Consider the following 6488-nt stretch of genomic DNA (forward strand, 5'->3'; position numbering starts at 1 on the left):
CATCAGATTCTCACTCAGGAATTAGTACCAAGATCTAGACAGTTGTGATAGGAAAATAGAGACACAGCTGGGCAAGGTGGCTTATGCCTGTAATCCCAGTATACTGGGAGGTGGAGGCAGGAGGAATGTTTGAGCCCAGGAGTTTGAGACCAGCTTGGGCAATATAGTGAGACCCTGTCTCTACAAAAAAATTTAAATATTAGTCAGGCATGGTGGTATGCTCCTGTGGTCCCAGCTACTAGGGAGGCTGAGGTGAGATGATCACTTGAGCCTGGGAGGTCAAGGCTGCAACGAGCCATGATCATGCCACTGCACTCCAGCCTGGGTGACAGAGCAAGACCCTGAAGAAAAAAAAGAAAGAAAGAAAGAAAAGAAGAAAGAGAGAAAGAGGAAAGAAAGAAAGAAAGAAAGAAAGAAAGAAAGAAAGAAAGAAAGAAAGAAAGAAAGAAAGAAAGAAAAGAAAAGAAAGAAAGAAGGAAAGAAAGAGAAAGAAAGAGAGGAAGGAAGGAAGGAGAGGGAGGGAGGGAAGGAGGAAGAGAGAGAGAGGAGAAAGAGAGAAAGAGAAAGGGAGGGAGGAAGGGAGGGAGGAGGGGGAAGGGAAGGAAGAGAGACACTAATTAGCAGGACACACAGAGGAAAATAGAGCTTCTAAGATTAGGTCTAGTTGCAAGCTGTAATATATAGCCATGTGTACTTTGTAATGAATGCCCTTTTCTTGAAAATACCTAAGTGAATCTCTGTGTATACTGACTGCCCAAAATGGGCCAAATTCTCTGTCTCCCCCTGTATCTCCCTGATCAATACCCCTTTGCAATGTGATTTTGTAGGTCCTCTAATCAAATATCTATTTTCATACCCTTTGAATTTGGGCTGGTCTTGTCACTTCTTTTGACAATAAAATGCAATAGAAGTGATAGTGAACCAGTTCCAAGTCTGGGTCTTAACAGGTGCATGATTTTGTCCTATTTTTGGAATCCTTGCCAGTGCCACAAAAACAAATGTTGAAGAATGAGAGAAACCATGTGAAAGAGAACAGTCATTCTAGCCATCCAAGTCATCCAAGCCCCTTCAACAACAGCTGACCTTCAAGCACATAAGAGAGCCTACTTGAGATCAGCAGACCTGCCTACCCAACCTACAGCTGATTACAAACGTATGAAGCAGCTCATCCCAGGTCAGAAGAACTTCCTAGCCGATACGTAGGATTTTTGTTCTTTGGTGTGTTAATATGGTAGATTATATTGGTTCATTTTCAAATACTGAGCCATCCTTGCATTCTCAGGATAAATCCCACTTTGTTGTATTGCATTATTCTTTTTATATATTCTTGGATTCAATTTGCTGATATTTTGTTGAAGATTTTTGTATCAATGTCACTGGTCTATCTTCTTTTCTTGTACTATCTTTGGTTTTTGTATCAAAGTAATGTTAGAGTTGTATCACGAGTTTGGAAGTATTCCCTCCTTGTTTATTTTATATAAGAGATTTTGTAGAAACGGTGCTTTGGTCTTCATTAAGTGTTTGGCAGAATTCACTAGTAAAGCTGTCTGGGTCTAAAGTTTTGGGATTTGGTTTTGTTATTGACTTTTGTTTTTTGTGGGATTCTTTTTTGAAGATTCCTAAATATGAATTCAATCTCTTTAAAAGATATAGGACTATTTTTTCTTAAATAACTTTTGCTAATTTTTTTTCTTTCAAGGAATTGGTCCATATTATCTATGTTGTTGAATTTATGTGTATAGAGTTATTTATAGATTTTTCTTATTACCATTTTAAAGTCTGCAGCATCTGTAGTAATATTCCTATTTCATTTCTGATGTTGATTATTTGTGTCTTTTATTTTTTCCCTGGAGCCTATGGATAGATGTATTGTATTAGCCTGTTCTCACACTGCTATTAAAGACATACCCAAGACTGGATAATTTATACAAGAAAATGGGTTTAATGGACTTACAGTTCCACATGGCTCGGGAGGTCTTACAATCATGGCAGAAGGCAAGGAGGAGCAAGTCGCATGTTATGTGGATGGCGGCAGGAAAAGAGAGAGCTTGTGCAGGGTAACTCTTTTTAAAACCATCTGATCTTGTGAGATTTATTCACTATCCTGAGAACAGCACAGGAAAGACCTGCCACCATGATTCAATTACCTCTCACCGGTTCTCTCCCACAACACATGGGAATTCGAGATGAGATTTGGGTGGGGACAAAACGAAACCGTATCAGGTATTATATATATATTATTGATGTTTTCAAATAATTGCCTCTTTGTTTCATTGACTTTTCCCTATTTTTCTGTTTTCTATTTTATTGATTTATGCTTTTATATTTATTATGTCTTTCCTTTAGCTTTCTTTTGAGCTTATTTTGCTCTTCTTTTACTAGTTGCTTAAGGTGGAAGCTTACGGATTTGAAACTTTTCTTCTTTTTTAATATGTGCACTTAATGCCAAAAATTTGAATCTAAACACTGCTTTAGCTGCATCCCACATATTTTAATACGATGTGTTTTTATTTATTTCAAAATATTTTTTAATTTACCTTAAGGTTTCCTCTTTGATTCATAAATTATCTGGAATTATGTGCTTAATTTCTAAATACTGAGGGATTTTACATATATATAGATATAGATATATCTATATATAGATATAGATATGTATTTTTTGTTTGTTTGTTTGTTTTTTGAGATGGATTTTCACTCTTGTCACCCAGGCTGGAGTGCAATGGCACAATCTTGGCTTACTGCAACCTCCGACTCCCTGGTTCAAGCAATTCTCCTGCCTCAACCTCCCAAGTAGCTGGGATTACAGGCATGTGCCACCACACCTGGCTAATTTTTTTGTACTTTTAGTAGAGATAGGGTTTCACCACGTCGGTCAGGCTGGTCTCGAATTCCTGACCTCAGGTGATCCACCCACCTCAGCCTCACAAAGTGCTGGGATTACAGGCATGAGCCACCACATCTGGCCCAGATATCTTTATTGATTTCTAGTTTGTTTTCATTAAGGTCAGAAAACATACTTTGAGTTATTTCAATTCTTTTACATTTATTCAAGATTGTTTTATTATTGAAGATATGGTTTATCATGATGAATATTCATATGGACCTAAAAATAATGTGCATTTTGCTATTGGTAGGTAAAGTGTTTTTTAATGTCAATTAGATCAAGCTGGTTGATGGTGTTACTTAGATCTTCTATACCCTTGCTGATTGTCTACTTTTTTGATTAGCTGGTAAACTAGAAGTGTTGAAGTTACCAACAGTAATTGGATTTGTCTATTTCTCTTTTCAGTTCTATTAGTACTTGCTGTATGTATTTGAAGTCTTCAACTGTGGTAGTGGATTTGTCTATTTCTTCTTGCAATCTTTTAGTTTTTGTCTAATTTATTTTAACAGTATGTTTTTTGGTGCATACACAGTAAGGATTGTTATGTCTTCCTACAGCATTTGCCCCTTTATTATTATGTAATGCCCTCCTTTGTCCATAATAATTTTCCTTGCTCTGAAGTCTGCTGTGTCTGAAGTTAATATAACTACTCTAGCTTTCTTTTCATTAGTGTTAGCATGGCATAACTTTCTCCATCTCTTTATTTAAACCCTATCTGTCTTAATATTTAATGGGAGTTTCTTGTAAGACAATACATAGTTGGGTCTTATTTTGTGTCCACTTTAACAGTTTCTGTCTTTTAATTAGTGTATTTAGACCATTTACATTTAAAGTGATTTTGGTATATTTGGATGAATATCTACCATATTTGTAACTGTTTTCTATGTGTAGCCTTTGTGTCTCCTCTTTTTTTTTTTTGGTATTTCCTTCTTTTTCTGCCTTCTCTGGTTTTAATTGAGCATTTTATACCATTCTATTTTCTCTCCTCTCTTAGCATTCAATTATCCTTCTTTTTAAAAATTTTTAGTGGTCGCCTAGAGTTTGCAATATACATTTACAACTAATCTAAGTCCACTTTCAAACAACACTGTACCACTTCATAGCTAGTACAGTTATCTTGTAATACAATATGCCCAATCCCTCCCTTCCATCCCTTATGAAATTGCTGCCCTTTGTGTCACTATCCATAAGGCATACCATCCAATATATTATTATTTTGAACAAACTGTTAACTATTGTTAGAGCAATTAAGGATAAGAAAAGATTTTCTTTCACCTTCATAATTTCTTCTCTAACACTCTTCCTTTCTTTATGTAGATCTGAGTTTCTGACCTATATTATTTCCTTCACTCTAAAGAAATTATTTTAACATTTCTTGCAAGGCATGTCTTGGGACAAATTCCTTCAGTTTTATCAAAATGTCTTATTTCTTTTTCACTTTTAAAGGATAATTTTTCTAGACACAGAATTATAAGTGGATAGCTTTTTTCTTTTGACACTTTAAATCTTGTACCTTACATTCTTCTTGCTTGCATCATTTCTGAAGAGAAGTCTAGTGTAATTCTTATCCTCATTATTTATAGGTAAGGTGGTTTACTTCCCCTGGCTTCTTTGAAGATTTTGTGTCTTCGATTTTCTGTAGTTTGAATATGATGTGCTTTGGTGTCAGGAATTTTTTTTCGTTTTTGTTTTACTATGTATCCTACTTGATGTTCTCTAACCTTCCTGGATCTGTGGTTTGTTGGATGTCGTTAATTTTGGAAAATTCTCGGACATTATTATTCCAAGTATTTCTTCTGTTCCTTTCACTTTTTTGCCTCTGGTATTCCCACTACATGTATGTTATACCTTTTCTAATTGTCCTAGAGTTCTTGGATATTCTGTTCCAGTTTTTCATTCTTATTTCTCTTTGCCTTTCAGTTCACCCCGTTTCTATGAACACATCTTTAAGCCCACTGATTCTGTCCTCGGCCATGTCCAATTTACTGATGAGTCCCTTAAAGGCATTCCTCATTTCTGTTATCATGTTTTTTATTTCTAGTATTTCATTTTGATGCTTTTTTAGAGTTTACATCTTTCTGCTACATTTTTTTCTTCTAGCACCCTTAGCATATTAATCATAGTTACTTTAAATTCCTCATGTGATAATTCCAAAATTTCTGCCACATCTGAATCTGGTTCTGACATTTCCTTTGTCTTCTCAGAATACGTTTTTTGCTAGAAGCAGTTTCTTGACTTCTAAGCAACATTATCTTCCTTATGCTGCTTTTCCAGTCATTCCAGGACTTTTGCTATGTTAAGGCCCTCTCTGTTTAAACTACCTGGAAAGGTTTCAATTTTCCTATTCGATGATGACTAGGACAATAGGTGAAGTAGGGTCCTCACATGTGGTCTCTGGGGATGCCACGCATAAGCAGCTAAAAGAGTTCTTATTAATACAATTGGAGAAAAATATATTTTTTAAGTTGTGCCTTGGGGAGCAGCAAAGAGATCAAGTTTATCACTGCAGTACAAATGATAAAAGAAAACAGAAGCTTAAATTCATAAATTTGCTTGTGCTCTTGTCCTGCTCTTAAGTATGCTATTTAGCCTGAACATGATATACACAGCTATTAAAATTAAATATGAACCCTGTGACATCTAGTATGATGAGGAAACTGTGACCACCACCACTGGCATCAGGCCATAGTCATACAGTTTGTGGCACTGCCACATCCATGCCAGGAATTCTAACTCACAGCCTTAACATTTTTTAATTTAAAAAAAATATTAAAAATTAAAGGGAAAAACTACAGTTGATGCCCTTCAATAGGTGAATGGATAAATAATAACTGTAGTCCATCTGTACAATGAAATATTATTCAGCATAAAAAAATAGTTATCAAGCCACAAAAAGGTACAAATGAGGCCAGGCACCATGGCTCACACCCACAATCCCAGCACTGTGGGAGGTCCAGGTGGGTGGATCACCTGAGGTCAGCAGTTCGAGACCAGCCTGGCCAACATGGCAAAACCCCACCTCTACTAAAAATACAAAAATTAGCTGGGCATAGTGTTGGGGACCTGTAATCCCAGCTATTCGGGAGGTTGAGGCAGGAGAATCACTTGAACCCAGGAGGTGAAGGTTGCAGTGAGCCAAGATCACACCACTGCACTCCAGCCTGGATGAAAACAGCGAAACTCTGTCTGAAAAAATAAATAAATAAATAAATAAGTTTCTATATTTGGAAATAAAACTATTGTTACACTTAAAATAATATTGTACAAAAGATGCTCAGTTTAGAGACAGAGCCATTAGTTAATCCATATAACAAGAGGAGAATCATATTTTCTCATAAATTTCATCCTTTCATGCATTCCCATGGGAGCCAAAAAGTTAAGACATTATTATATCAGAAATAAAAACCATAGGTTGAATTACCCCACAAGTAGGACTGTTCCTAAGGCAGGTTTTTAAATCTTCTGTTTTGTAGAAATTAATCCTTCCACAAACATCACAGAAACTGCAAGCTTAACTTCATATTTATATAAAGAGAAGGACAGAAAGGAACACAGACCAATATACACATACCATTTTAGAAAGCAGTGTCTCACAAACACAATC

The sequence above is a fragment of the Gorilla gorilla genome, chromosome 2 (assembly GCF_029281585.2).
Source record: "Gorilla gorilla gorilla isolate KB3781 chromosome 2, NHGRI_mGorGor1-v2.1_pri, whole genome shotgun sequence".
Lineage (NCBI taxonomy): Eukaryota > Metazoa > Chordata > Mammalia > Primates > Hominidae > Gorilla > Gorilla gorilla.